The sequence below is a fragment of the Podarcis tiliguerta genome (assembly GCF_965153285.1).
Source record: "Podarcis tiliguerta genome assembly, chromosome: 2".
Lineage (NCBI taxonomy): Eukaryota > Metazoa > Chordata > Lepidosauria > Squamata > Lacertidae > Podarcis > Podarcis tiliguerta.
The window spans coordinates 84,792,503-84,808,718 of record NC_139535.1 but is presented as its reverse complement, the minus strand read 5'-3'; the positions used below and the strand labels follow the sequence as shown (position 1 = coordinate 84,808,718).

Sequence of the window (16,216 nt, the reverse complement as noted above, 5' to 3'; positions counted from 1 at the left end):
GATCGTTTCCTTGATTTCTGAAGTTCAGAGGCAAGTACTAGCACTTACTCAGCCAAAACAGCATCATCCACACACAAGAAAAGATTATTAGCAGGCTTGGAGGAAACTCCAAGTTTTACAGAAGGAACAAGCCTTGTTTCTTAAGTAAAAAAAAAAAAAAAGAGCTGCCTTATACAGAGTCGGATCATTAGTGCACCTAGTTCTGTGTTGTCTAAACCAGGGTTTCCCAAACTTGGGCCACCTGGTTTTGGACTACAATTCCCATCATTCCTGCCCACTAGTCCTTCTAGGGATTATGGGAATTGTAGTCCAAAAACAACCAGAGACCCAAGTTTGGGAAGCCCTGGTCCACATTGAGCAGTAGCTCAGCAGGGTTTCAGGCAAGGTTCTCTCCCAGTACCTGGAAACACCAGGAATTGAAAAGCAATGCATCACTAAGCCATGTCCCCCTCCTTTCATATTTATTAAATGTAAGATGCCCTCAAAAGGTCTTAGGGCTTTGTCCCTCTCCCAGCAAATATAATGCAGTATCTTTGTGGTGAATTAATGACCTTGCCAAAGGTTGTGGTGTGTTTTTCGGGGGGGGGGGTATTTAGCACAGAGGGACACAGGTGGCACTGTGGGTTAAACCACAGAGCCTAGGACATGCCTATCAGAAGGTCGTGGTTTGAATCCCCATGACGGGGTGAGCTCCTGTTGCTCGGTCCCTGCTCCTGCCAACCTAGTAGTTCGAAAGCACATCAAAGTGCAAGTAGATAAATAGGTACCGCTCTGGTGGGAATGTAAACGGCGTTTCTGTGCGCTGCTCTGGTTCGCCAGAAGCAGCTTAGTCATGCTGGCCACATGACCCGGAAGCTGTATGCCAGCTCCCTCAGCCAATAAAGCGAGATGAGCGCCGCAACCCCAGAGTCAGCCACGACTGGACCTAATGGTCAAGGGTCCCTTTACCTTTATTTAGCACAGATCTAAATTTATAGTGCAAACCTTCATTTCTTTTACTTTCCACTGCAGCTTCTTGGATGGAGAAGGATTCCCTGCCCATTGCACAGTGCCTCAGAAGCATGGAAGCTGCTTTCCCATTACACAATTCCACATCAGTGGGGAGTGGGTAAGAATAAAACCACTGCATGGACAGGTGAATCAAATGGGAACCCAACTGGTTCCTAGACAGGAAGGAGGGTGCCAGACGGAATATTGGAAGACCCAGCCACAGCCACGTATCTGCAATGTATTTCCATGGGATCTGATTCCTTAGATTTTATGAATGGCTAGAAAATATCTGACCTCCCACCCACCCTCACCTAAGGAGGTCTCTCCATGAAGAACAGAGACCACAGATTCAGACAGAAACTGGAGAGAGAGAAGAAAGCTGAGTTTGGACTCTGCAAGCATATTCTGTCTTCTGAGAGCTGATATAACCTGTGGCTTTTGGCTGTTTGTTGAAGTGTTGAGCTATGCCTCTACCTATGCATAACCTTCTAAATGAATGCAAATATTACAATATGCCAATAAGCCTCCATCAACCACCGTCCTAAGGGATCCAAACCAAGGAAAGGACAGCACCCCTGGAACACCTAAGCATTTGGAGAAGTGGGACAAGTGTAACAGTATCGTTAGCATAAGAAACTTTTGTGTTTGATAAAACATCTAGCAGAATCATAGTTCTGAATAGTTTGTGAAACTAAAAAGCCTATACTGAGCAAAGGTGTCCAGTAAAGCATATCCCTTTATCTTGCCCCTTTTTCAATGGCATTTCTCTGTTTCCTGACCTTTCTGTATTTAATCATGGTCATGGCTAATAGAGAGTGTGGACTGTTCCCCCAAAACAGTGCCTACGCTTTGCCTGTGCCAGCAATGAGAAGCAGACAATGTGAATCTCTGTATACAATGCAGAACTCGAGGTCCACTAGAGTCCAAGCCTGCCTGGTATATCATCCAATTGCTCCCCTGGTCTCCCATTGATGAAAATCAGGCTTGAAGGATTTGCCAAAGCATCTTGTTTAAGTTACAAAGGCTCCTCGTGCACCGAGGATTGAGCTGCCTGCCAGGATTCTTTAACACAGCAATTGATTTACAATATAATTAGAAGCAAAGAGGCATCCTGCGGAGCCGCTTATCCATCCTTAATTTTCCATAAGCAAAGGGTCTATTTTTAAAACTGGAAGGGCCTAGCGGAGTCTTGTTTTCCAGAGGAGGGAACAGGCAACAGGAGCCCCTGTGGCAGCTGGGCAGGCAGATACTACCCACCCTGTGCCCTGAAGGCAGTGCTGTAGCTTTACACAGGAGTACATCACTCCCCTCCTTCCCCATTTTAGAAAGATGGCTTATCCTGCTTTTTTTGCATTTGTGCGGTGTGAACTCTGGGGAGCAATCAACTATCACCACCTTCAGCAGGAGGCAGGTCAGTCAGTGGGAAGGAATAACCCCCAGGGATGCACACTTTTGTCCAAATGAACAAGTGCATGGGCATCAGTCACATTCTTGAGAACACATACACATGCTTACAGGTAGGCACAGGTGGATGTGGTGGATGATGTGGCAGCCTTGTTGGCCCCTCCCATCTCTCCCTTTCCCAGTCCTGCCATCATTTCCCTCCCTTACTACTGGAAGAAGAAAGGCTGCAGGTGTGCTAAAAAGGAGGTGCGGGTAGGAAGACAAGAGGAACAGGTGGGGAAATGCAGCTACCTTATCTCAAATGACATTAGGGAATGGTTGTAGCTTAGTGGCAGAGAACAGGCTTTGTATGCAAAAGGTCCCAGGTTCACTCACTGGTACATCTAGATACGGATGGGAGAGAACCTCACCCGAAATCCTGGAGAGCGTCTACCAATCAGTGCCAATAATACCAGGTTAGATGGACCAATGATCTGACTAGGCATATGGAAGCTTCCTGTGTTCCTATGTAAAATGATACACTTGGTCTCAGGCAACTATAGGCATAAGCACCACCTCTTTCATACATGAACCAACCAGGACCCTGCGGTCTTTATCAGAGGTCCTTCTATGTGTGCTTCATCTGAGGGAGGTGCCAATGGTGGCTACATGAGGAGGTGCTTTTTCATTGATGGCCCTGTTTGTGTAATATTCTCCCCAGGAAAATGTACCTGACACCATCATTGTCAGTTTTTAGGTGCTAAATTATTGGGGCTTTTGGTTGCTTAAAGATAAAGGGACCCCTGACCGCTAGGTCTAGTCGCAAATGACTCTGGGGTTGCGGCGCTCATCTCGCTTTATTGGCCGAGGGAGCCAATGTACAGCTTCCGGGTCATGTGGCCAGCATGACTAAGTCGCTTCTAGCGAACCAGAGCAGCACATGGAAATGCTGTTTACCTTCCTGCCAGAGCGGTACCTATTTATCTACTTGCACTCTGACGTACTTTCGAACTGCTAGGTTGGCAGGAGCAGAGACTGAGCAACGGGAGCTCACCTAATCGCAGGGATCTGAACCGCTGACCTTCTGATCGGCAAGCCCTAGGCTCTGTGGTTTAGACCACAGCGCTACCCGCGTCCCTTTTGGTTGGCTTATTAAGCCCCTATTATGGTGCTCATCTTTTAAAGGAATGGGGCAGGACTTGTATCGTTCGATAAGCATGTTAGGAATTTTGTATTATATGTTGTTTTTAATTTAATTAATTTTTCAAATGCCCTTCCCAACCCACAGCATGGTATTTAATAAAGGGATGGTAGCAATAATTGGGCAAAATCCCCCAGAGACCAAAAGAAAGTAGGAAAACAAGTAGTGATAGATAGGAATGGTGGTGTTAAATGCATATATGGTTATATGGTGAATTAAAAAGTGAACATCTTAGGTGTACATGCACACTAAAAGTGCAGCATATGAATTAAATGGCCAATAGTGAGTTCATCAACAACACTGCTTGTTACAAGCATAAAATAAGAAGCATATTATTTACCCAAACTCTGCCCTTATGATGGGGCAGGAGGGAAACATACAAATGTATGGGTTCGTACAAATTATTATTATTATATATTTATTTATTTATATATATTTATCAATGACTGCTAGTCCAAATAGTCTGTTAAAGATGTAAAATGTGCATGCAAGATTATATTATACATGGTTGCCGGAATGTACCTGTGGAGGAAGATTTGTAAGAATCTTCCGTGGCTCCTCATTAAGTCAATGCTATTAAAACAACAACACATTATTTAACATAAGAAGAACCCTGCTATATCATGCTTCTGTCACTAGAGGCAGAACATAGCTATTCCGGCTAGTAGCCATTAATGGCCTTATATTCCATGAAATTGTCTAATCCCACTCTAAAGGCATCCAAACTGGTGGCCATCCCTGCACCTCGTGGGAGTGAATTACATAGTTTAATGATGTGTTGTGCAAATAAGCATTTCCATCTGTCTGTCCAAAATCTTCCAATATTCAGCTCTATTGGATTGGGAGTCTAGTTTTATGAGAAAGGAATAAATTCACATAACAGTGAAGTTTACTTTGACTTTGCTTTTGATTAAGGGCTTGTCCTCTCTAGAGTTTACCGTGTGCTTGCTGCTGTTTGCATTCCCATTTAATTTGCATAGCCCATATGATATGACCCTCAAACAACACCAATCTCAATGCTTTCCCTCTGTAAATTCAGGTTTACTCAATACAGGGATAATTTAACAAGTTGTGGGGAATTAGGCTCCAAACTGCTCCACTCAGGGTTGCAGACTTTTTGGTTTTTCGATTGGTGCGTGGATCAGTTGTCACTTTCTCTTACTCCCCTTTCCATTCCCACCATTTTCTTAATGCTTTCATTTCTTTTCTCTGCTTGTAACTATTTCTCGTGTATTCATGAATGGAACACTATTATTATTATTATCCTTCAGATTTGGACAAAACCAGAAAAAAATACCCCCCAAAAAATACAGTTTACTTCTGCACACTTCTTAGGCAGGGATTTTTTTAAAAAAGTGATATTAATAAAATATGCACACAGCTACCTGCACACATGCCTTGTTGGTACTTAACTAGCATAATATAATCACACAATTAGAAGGCTGGGAAAGGGAATGCCTTCTGGTATGAATGGGAAAGACCAAAATTACTTACCACTTACAGATTCAAATGCATGCAGGTGTGAATAACTCCATTCTAATTCGGGGGGGGGGAGTGGTTTAATAGATAAACAATGCTCAAATGTGGACAAGCCCTTTAGAAGACTTCTCAGAATGGATTAGTAGAACAGCTCATATCACATTGGAAACCATTTGTAAGTGTGGAGCCTTCTTGCCACTTTTGCAAGTTTGCATCTTGGTTATTTCTTCCATCTCCATTTTTCTTTTGCCTCTCTTATGCGTTCAGTTTATCCATATGTTTTATCTTATGCTGCTCTGTGACTGAAATAAAGTTTGATACTGATACTCTTTTGCCTCTCAGTTCTTACATTTCTGGAAATCCTATATGGTAATAGTAAGCTCATTCTCCAGTTATTAATCCTTATGTAGCTAAAATGGCACCATTCATGTACAAAGGCGAGGCACTGTCAGATGGCGGGGGGTGCGGATGGGACCACAAGACATGCAGAAATTCAAAAAACCTTTACAGGTGGGCACATAATGCTGATTGGCTATTGTGGGGGGTAGGGGTGAAATATCCTGGAAGATGGCATGGCTGGAACCCTGAACAGGGCATTCTACACTGCAACATTTTGTGGCAGAATACAAAATAGTATTTCGCTCCATGATTGGTATGTGCAGATGCAGACAGTACAGATGAGCCATGATCAGAGATAGGATGATAAGGTAAAATGACCAATATTCCTAACATCAAGGCTGTTCTTATGCTCTTGCCTGACACAATTCCATGGAAGTCATCAAAGTTCCATCTGCTGTGAACTTTGTCCACTACAGTTAATTTCCCTGACCTAACGTTCTCATCTTCCAACGAGGCCACCTCCAAGTGATACAAAAATACATATCTGTCTGGTAAACATCTCTTTTCTAAACCAACTAGATTTTCACACAGACACAACATTTCCCTCCTGCAGTAGATTCCCAAGCCCCTCTCCAATTTTAAATTCTGCCAGTAATGGGGATTCCGTTTCATCCCTTGGGAGATTACTCCACAGACTCATAGATCTTATTACCAGGAAGGCAGGATTTCCCCATATCTGTCCTCCATTAGCCAGTTGTTGGATTAGTAATCATTCACTATTCCTAAGCAGTTTCCTCCGACAGGCTAAAGTGGTTCCTTTTGCCTTCGTTGTCATTCGTCATGATGACAGTCTTAGATCCTCCTCAGAAGAAGTACAATACCTTCACATTAATCAGCATTCTGTTTTTCTACTAGTAAACGTTCAAAGATTTCATGCTGCTATCTAAACTAAACTTATTTTCCCCGGGGCCAGTCACCCAGTGAAGATGTCATGTTCAAATCCCATTGCCCTCTCTTTATGCGGCATTTACATTGGTCAATCCATCCAAAACCATGGCTAAGCAGAAAATGTTAAACTGTGTTCTTTCTTTTCTGGTTTCAGGCTCACAAAAGCCTTTCAGTCACCACACTGGGAGAGGCGTTTTATAACTTAAAAAAATAATAACCCAAACATCCAACAATGCATGTTTGTGAGAGGTTTGTCTGATGTACATTTTGACTGTATGCGAGAGTGAGTGAATGATTTGAATATTTCCCTATGTTAAAAACTCCAAATGGATGGCAATTTGTTCAAATTAACAATTTCCAGCATGGTACCTTCCTGAAAATAGTCTCCCCATCTCCATTTTGAGTTAGAGTGGAAACCTTTACCAACCCCACTGCACCACCAGCGTGAATCAGTCACCTCCTTCACTGGATGGGCTTCCACACATGTTCAAATGTATCCCCAGCTCCAGCTCTGTGACCTAAGATGCAACAATCTGGGGCCCTCCAATAGTCCATTTATGTACCCCTTTTCACAGAGGGTACACCCAGTGGTTTCTAACCCTATGTTCAATTTTCACCAGCTTTGTAGAATTGTATTTGTTTGACCACAGGTCATCACGGAACAGCCTGTACTCCATTATGCAGATAGGTGCCAGGCCAGCAGCGGCGCTTGTCTCCCGCAGTGGGGTTGGCTTTGACCACAGAATAATGCTGTTGGGTACAGCTTTGCAATCTCCAGAGCAAGGCTGTGGGGAGCCAGAGCACATTGCCACGCTAGGCTGGGGTGACGTAGAGGCCTCCCAGGCACAGCTCTGCCAAGAACCCATTATGTTCTCCAGATGCTGCTTTTCCTCTCCACAAAGGGCAGCAATTGACACAACAAACCAACTATTTGTGAAATGGTTCTGGAGGGGCAAAGCAGCCCACATTAAATAGAAACATCTTTACCCACCCCCAAAAAAGTGCAGTGGGGAAGAATTCCCGAGACCTGATGTTATACCACTGGGCACAGGCATGGAAATGTGCATGAGAATGAATTTTCCAGATGAATGCTTTACCCTCAAGCAACCTAGTGCAGAATTTATTTAGAGAAGTAGAAGGCACTAATGTGGCAGTGCCACAGGAGGCAACTAAGTCAGCTGCTAAAATTATCTATAATGAGATCTTCTTCAAATCATAGGATGGTACAGTAGTATTGGAAAGGACCTGAGGCTATCCTGACCTATTTCTGCACTGAATGATTCACTTTACCCAAGAGGAGCCTGCAAGATCAGGTGAAAGGCTCATCCAATCCACATCCTGTTCTTGCAGTGGTCAACCAGAGGCTCATGGGAAGCCCTTGAGCAGAACTTGAGTAGAACAGTACTTTCCCCACCTGTGATTCCCAGCAACTAGCATTCAAAGGCATCCTGCCTCCTCAAACCTACTGATCCCTATCAGCTTTAGATTCCATTCAAGATGAGTGCAGTGACCATCCACTTAATAATTTCCCACAAACCAGGAGAAGCAAGGAATGACTTTAGCATTGGCCTTTGCTAAACAGTGTATGCATGGATAAAGAAAGCACCTGTATCATACAGTTCAAAAGGAAAGCAAGCTTGTCGTGGCTTGCAAATAAACTAGTGTATTTCTCTCTTTCCTTGTTTTAATCCATGCAGTCACATACATGCCTCTTTCTTTCTGTACGGGGCTATCTTTACTGCCCCCACTACACACATTTATATAAAATTAAGTCTACAATACTCAACACACAGCTCCTGGTGGTAGCAGATAACAAATCTTTGCTCTTTTCTATCCGACAGTCCTTCAGGTATTTGAAGAGTGCTATCAGGTCCCTCCTTCCCTCTTCGCCATCAGTGTTCCATTCTCCAACAAACCTAGTTCCTTCAAATTTTCTTCATAAAACTTTTGTACCATACCCTTAGTAATCCTTCCTCTGAACCTGTTTTGGTTTGTCAATTTCCTTCTTAAAATGCAGCATTCAGAACTGGGTGGTAAAACTGTTCCTGGTCTGTACCACTACAGAAGGCAGGTGCAGAGACTGCCTGAACTCCCCTTATTTTAAAACAAAAAAACAAACTGACATGAGGAAGGATTCTAATCTAGCCTGCTTCTTGACATATTCACGTTCTACATATGGGATTTTAGGCAGGATTTCCCATGCAGGGGCATTCAGAGGTGTAACTCTCTAGCAACAGTCTGATCCAGGAACAATTTCCCTCATGATGAACCCTTTGACTACAGCAGACGATGGGAACATTACGTGAAAAATGGATGGGAACAAAAGTCCGGTAGGAAATAGCCAATAGACCTGATATGATAGATTTATCACACATACACACACATCAAATTTAGAACTTGCAGGCTGATGCTTTGACTTCCCACCAGGTGTTTAGCTACGAGGCTCTAACCTCTTTACAGAATCTTCTAGACTAGAGGAAATTCTCAGATTGCTCAGAAACAGGAGGTTCTGAAGCTTTTCATTATTTCAGACAAGAGCATCCCGCCATTAGAAAAGAAGGGAGAAAGGATGCCGTCAAAGTGAACAGTCATAATTTGGAAAAGCACATTGTTATTTCTGGAAACGGTTCTACAGTTTGCAATTTACAACCTCTGTGAAAAGTTTCAGCTATTTACACAATCCCAGCCTTGAATTGGCAGCTGTGATATGCCTGCTCTTGTTTTGCTTGTAGGCTTATGTAGCATAATGCGCAAATGCTGAACTGCTCTCTGCCTTTTGCGGTATATGGGGTTTTAATTTATGTGATGTGGACGAATGATTTGTGATTGAAACGCTTCATAAAAGTCTGTTTCATCTTTGGAACCAATAAAGAATAATCTGTTTCTGCTTCCTTCAATGCAAGATACGGAGAAGCATTTTAATTTCCTTATGGTTTTCTTAAACAAGGTGGCGTTTAACACAGAACAGAAATGGGATCTCTTGAAAAACCTGCCTGGAGTTACTACGGGGCAGAGAAACCAACAAGCTTTAAAGCAGGGGTCAGCAAACTTTTTCAGCAGGGGCCCGGTCCACTGTCCCTCAGACCTTGTGGGGGGCCAAACTATATATATATTTTTTGGGGGGGATGAATGAATTCCTATGCCCCACAAATAACATAACCCAGAGATGCAATTTAAATAAAAGCACACATTCTACTCATGTAAAAACACCAGTCAGGCCCCACAAATAACCCAGAGATGCATTTTAAATAAAAGGACACATTCTACTCATGTAAAAACATGCTGATTCCCAGGGAGTCCGTGGGCTGGATAGAAGGCCTTAGTTTGCCTACCCATGCTTTAAAGCATAGCTTGACTTTAGGCAGTTTGCTTGACTATTATGAGGAATTTTCACCCTTCTATAGATGTATCATCTGGACAGGAGCTAAACTTTTGCATTGAGGAGATGATATAGTAGGATAGGACAAGTAATGTTCTTCAGGTCAGTTGGTTGGCATCCATCTGTTTTGGGAGACAATGGTGCAGAGCACCTTTTGGGATGAAGTCAAACCATCGGAGAGTTACTCTATAGTTGTGGCTGTAGAGACTGATATGGCGAGACATGGGTTTTTTTTTGCATTGGGTAGTAACTGGTGTAGTTGTAATTTTCTTCAGTTGCTTGTATCACAGTGGGAGTGCAAGGGCAACTGGATATATTTTATGAAACAATGAGGCCTCTTGGCATGTTATGACCACCATCTGGAAGCCCCTTGAAACAGCCTGTGCATGATGGATACACCATATGCCAGTGGCCTGTCACCTGGACTGTGCCCATCATGAAGAGTTTCTATGAGAAACTCACTGAGAGCCAGTGTGGTGTAGTGATTAAGAGTGGTGGACTCAGAATCTGGTGAACCGGGTTCGCTTCCCGCTCCTCCCCATGCAGCTGCTGGGTGACCTTGGGCTAGTCTCACTTCTCTGAAGTCTCTCAGCCTCACTCACCTCACAGAGTGTTTGTTGTGGGGGAGGAAGGGAAAGGAGAATGTTAGCCGCTTTGAGACTCCTTCGGGTAGTGATAGAGCGGGATATCAAATCCAAACTACTACTACTACTACTCTTCTTCTTCTTCTTCTTCTTCTTCTTCTTCTCCTTCTCCTTATGCTGCCACCAAGCACTTCCAGAAGTGTCTGGTGAAGGGAGGGGAAACTCCATACAAGTAAGGACACTCTACATGTTTTGATCACCATGTGGAGCAACATTCAGCCTGTTTCCACTGGCCTTCGCATGATGCATGGCCACTTTGAGAACTGGGAATTCCAATTGCCATCTTAATATAACACCAAGGAATGACTACCTGGTGGACCGTATTTTATTCTGAAAAGGGATGAACTGGGTCCAGCACAAATACTTTTTAAAAACTAAATACAGAGACTTTTAATAAAATGCATTCCAGCCCATAAAGGAACAGCACATTGATTTTCTTGAGACATGTACTATTTAGAGTCTCTGCAAAAACAAATAAAATGCCCATTACAAAACAAGTACTTAGAAGAAAATGCTGTGGAAAACTCTCGGGAGAACACTGTGTTTTAATATGGTCTGTGTACAGTGCATCATTGCTGGTCTGCTAAAAACTGTGCTCTAACAGAGCAAAAATGCATCTGCATTCCTTCAGGGTAAAAATATTCATGTGCAGACATCATAGTGAATCACAGAATTTTTCCCCCTCTCTCTTTTTCTCCTGAAGCTTCTAGAAGTTCATCTCACTTAAACTAGTGGTAGTCATTGTTGTTCAAAGTACCTGCTGGGACCTAGCTTGCTGAATGAACAGTACTGTTGCATCTATTTGTCTCTATGCCTTATATATCATACCATTGATCTATCTAGCTCAGTCTTGTCTACACTGGTTGGCAGCAGCTGTCCAGGGTCTTGAGGTATTTCGCATAACTTGGGATTTTCTTCATAGACTTACCACTGGACCTTTGTGAAAGTATGTGCTTCAGTTCTTTAGGTGATTAATAACTGGGAAATCATGACTGAATGCCTGGTTGGAATCAAGCAATAATAGCATATTCTTCCTGCAAACTTGGTGCAGTGCCATTACTAAAAATGTGACCTATTCCTGATTTGAAATCTCACTTCTGCTAGGTACTTGCTAGAGAAATGTGGCTTCACTAAGACTAATACCCCAACTGATCTGCAATATTATGCTAGCCTACTTTAAAGTGTCATTATGAGAGAGAATGATTGTGAAGTGCTTTGAACACTTGACATGTACTATATCAGTGCAAAGAAATATTATTCTGCTGACCTTTTCCCTGTATTTCTCAAAACTCTTTACTGCTCAGCTCCTTGGTCCCATCTCTCTCTGCTCTCTTTCTCCAAAAGTCTCATAGAAGCTAATTGTTGCCAACTTACATCTCTTGGCTTCACAATCCAGAGTCCTAGTCTGGATTCATAGCCTTTTTTTACTTTTGCAGTCATCTTGTGACTGAGTTCACCATGAGTAATTTAATAATTGGCTAGACCAAGACGATTAAATGTAATGTAATGATCTCTTTGTGGGGTGCCCTTGAAGACTATTTGGAAATTTCAGTGCAATTACTTGTAAGTTTGTGGAGGTAGATATATGTTGCTGTTGTTGTTTGCTGTTTACAATCTTCCTGTTTGGTTCCATGCTCTGTTCCAAATGCATCTTACAACATTTAAAGTCCTACAGATTATGGATTTGATATATCCAATGGAACAACTTTTCCTAAATGGCCTCTCCGTTCGCAATCGCTAGCTAGCAAAATCAGGCAACAGGTAATGGGAAAGAAGAGTTTGGATTTATCACTATCAACATTCTCCTTTCTCTTCCTCCCCCACAACAAACACTCTGTGAGGTGAGTGAGGCTGAGAGACTTCAGAGAAGTGTGACTGGCCCAAGGTCACCCAGCAGCTGCATGTGGAGGAGCGGAGACGCGAACCCAGTTCACCAGATTATGAGACTACCGCTCTTAACCACTACACCACACTGCGAAAGACACAATACTGATACAGATGGGCAAATAGTTTGACATGGTACATAGCAGCTTGCTATCTGTTGAGGTCAGCTGAGGGTGAAATTAGATATGACATGCTTCCCATCTACAGTCCTTGTATGGATTAAACAAAAACAAATGGTGGGACAGGATGGCACCAGAACAGGCCTGTGGCATGGTGGCGGTGTGTGTGTGTGTGTGTGTGTGTGTGTGTGTGTGTGCTTTAACCATTTGTCATGGTTCAAATAGCTGCTTTAGGAAGTCAGCCCATTGATCTATCTAGTCAGTATTATCAACACTGACTGGCAGCAGCTCTCTGGGATTTAATGCAACTTTTAGAAGCTTCCTCAAAATGAATGGATTGGTAAAAAGGAAAGTCAAAGTCAAGAGGGCCAAGTTACTCCAAAATACTTGGGAGTTGTTTTAAACATACAATATTAGAAGTTTAACTGGAGTGAATACCACAGATCAGCAAAGGTAGCATGAGGGCCAAGAGGATGCTGGTGTGGTTAATGAGCAGAGTCAAAAGAAGCTGTTAGAGACAAGAAGGTATCCTTCAAAAAATTGAAATCTTTTCCAAATGAAGGGAACAAAAAGGAACACAAACATTGGCCAAAAAATGTTTTGAAGAAACTAGGGGATGCAAAAAAAGAATTTGAGAGGCACACATGCGTGCGCACACAAAATCATTAAGACCAACCTCACTGTTATCTCTTAGGTGTCCTGTTAATTTTTTTTTGTGGATTTATACACTGGCTTTCAGAATGTCTTCTCACAAGTTAGTTTTACAATACAATGATTAATAGTTGAGGCAGAGTATTTGTAAACCACTTTCTGTACTTTGAGTGGGAAAGTGGCAAATACACTATTAAAATAAATAATAATACAAACATAGAATACATTTTTAAGAACCATGGAAACAGATGCAAGTCAAACAATAAATAAACAAATGCAATGCAAACAGGTCCAAACACCAGAAAGTGACAGTCATTCATACTTCCTTCCTCCTTGAATTATAACATCTGAAGCCCTTTTATGAGTAATGAATTAGTACAGCTGCCATTCATAGGAGATGGGAGATGGATTTGTTTGGTTTGGTAGCAAATGATTTTTTTCTTTGAGGAATCAATTGCTTTTGAACTAAGCATATTATGTGCAAGATCTCCTGTTTATCTGTGGTTTAAACTTATTGCTTCTTAGGGAGAATACAAAAACACTGGATTATATCGTCACTAGAAGGCATTTGTCTTGATAATGACAGCGTCCCTACCCCCTGAAAAATCTTACAAATATGTTTAACATGTTGATACAATGAGACAATACAACATCATTTCATTATTCCAGGAATATGCCAATCTGAGAATAACCAAACATTGCACAGCAAAACAAGATGCCACAAAGCTGGGGTTTTAGACTGCCGCAGTGAGCATTTCTGTTTAAACAGAAACAGATTTTTGGCATTAAATACTTTGTGAACAGTTACAAAGATGGTAGGATAGGTCTCAGTGAGGCCTGTGCTACATGCATGTCTCCAGATTGCAAAACCTCTGGCACATGAGGCCAAGTGGTGTCTCTGGAATTAAGGTCCTTGGAAAGCTTTCCAAGCTTAACTGATGAAAAAGAATTAAGACAAACTCTTCCTAAGTTACTCAGACCCCCTTATTGCTTCATTGTAGGGCCTTTTTGGTGGGTGCACCAGTATTGTGAGATACCTTGGCTTCCTCTCCAGTTGTTTTTGGCAATGTAGCAAAAGCATTTTTATTCCGAAAGACTTTTGCCTGCTAAGATCAATTTTCACTGTGGTCTCTGCCATTGTTGCTTTTAAATGGATTTTAATGTTATGTATTCTATCTGTTGTGTAGTTATGGATCCCTGCCAGCAGAAGCCCATGCAAAAGTTGCACTAGCACAATGGAACTTTCCCCCACTTTCCTTCCCTTTGCCTCCCATGCCCCCATTTGCTTGGGGGAGGGGCAGGATAACCCCCCCCCCCGACAGCACACAGAGGGAAGAGAGGACAGATCATTCCATCAGGCAAGCAGAAATGTCTGTGCTGCCAGAGCAATTTCCTTAGTGCTGAGTTGAATTCCTCCCAATGTATTTTTTATTGTTTTGTTCTTGTATTTTAATATATTTTATTGTACAGTGATTCTGAAATGCCCTGAGTGGTGCATGGGCACCAGAAGGATGGGGCAGAATTTGTTAAGGCTAGACAGACATCGTAACTGTGAATTAATGCAGCATTAGTGGTGAAGCTCATATACCACAATAGTGGCATTTCTTCGTAAGGCATGCAGAGGACAAGAAGATAATGTGGAACTTTAGAAAAGAAGGGATGCCATAGCATCTGCCTTCCTGTTTCCTGTTCAGTCTAGGCTACTCTGTAGCAATCATGGTCCAGACTAGGGGTGGGAAATTTCTGCTCGCATTTTAATTTGAACCTACCTAATTTGCACTTCCCAAACTAACATGCAAACCAGAACACAGCTCTTTTGAAATTCACACTAATTTGAATTTTGCAGTGCGGTTATCTAATCAAAGAGTGTGCACAAAAATTGCTGTACTACTGAAAAACACACACCCAGATGCTTGTACAGGGGAAAACGATGTACAAAATGCATTCCATTAGGGGGAAATTGCTTGCAAAAATGTATATACTAGGCAAAATTGCATACAAAAATGAGTATATTAGGAGAAACATGCATTAAAATGCATACAACTTTTAATGGTGACATTTTAAAAATATGCAAACGTATGCAGAAATGGGGTGAAATGAACTTAAGATGGGGAGGGTGAGAGAAACAGAAATTGACGGATTTGTCAAAGCCTAGCTCCAGACCTCACAGAGGTGTTGCCCTGTTTTCCTCTGCACCTGATCAGCCATTCTCAGTCGTATGAAATATCCCTGCTCTGAACTGGGTACCCAGCTTGTCTGCTAGCTATCATATGGCAGCCTGCCAGAGGGCCCTGCCTTGGCAGAAGCTGCCTGCCAGAGGGTGAAGCGAGGTGATGAGAACAGGACCCTGGGAGCCTCCAGCCAAAGCAGAACATGAGCTGGTTGTTAAGTCTTGCACAGAACATGACCAGTACTGAACGATTAATGGGAAAAACCATCACATTTATTGCGAGAAAACAAAATTTGTGATTGCTGCGGCAATGACATCATCAACTGCACTGCCAGTATAAATAGCATTTGGAGAATTTGCTTGTTTTGTGCTATTTAAAATTACCGTGTGGGAGCCTGTTTCAAAGCGGGTGTGCACACACAAGTGCATATGAACAACAAGGTAGCCATCTTAATGTTTATCTTAAATGTTTATTTATAAAGTCAGTGTCCCCTGCACCTAAAATGGACATTTTTCTACTCTAAAACATATTTTAATTATGGAAAACATATTTTATATACTGCCATTTCAATCCCTGTTTTTATAGGGATGTTTATAAACAAACCTACAAATATGTATACATGGACAGAACAAAAAATGAATGAAGAGGTTGTCATACGCAGAATACAATGCAATGAGAAAGAAAAAGAAAAAGATCCCCCCCAAAAACAGTATATGTGAGCATGTACCCTAAGCATGTTTATTCAGAAGTCAGTCCCATGGAATTCATTGGGACTTACTCCCTGGGTTAAATGATCTTAGGATTGTGGGCTAAGGTATCATAAACGTAAGACACATATACTCTAAAAGAAAAAGACAGTTACACTACATAACAAATAGCATGCTCCTATTCTTAAGCTTTGGGACATGTTTCTGTACCAGATCTATATTGTGCATTAATACTTAAATTGTGTTGGATATCACCTTTATCCAGAAATCACATCCTATGCCATGGATATCCTTCTTCCAGTATGGGAACTAACTTTCCTG

The 16,216-nt window shown here is 42.1% G+C and overlaps 1 protein-coding gene across 4 annotated transcripts in view; it reads right to left on the bottom strand.

Moving 5' to 3' along the window:
- MYOCD (myocardin) overlaps nucleotides 1-16,216 on the bottom strand; it is a 218,348-nt gene that overhangs the window by 161,030 nt on the left and 41,102 nt on the right. The window lies entirely within an intron of this gene.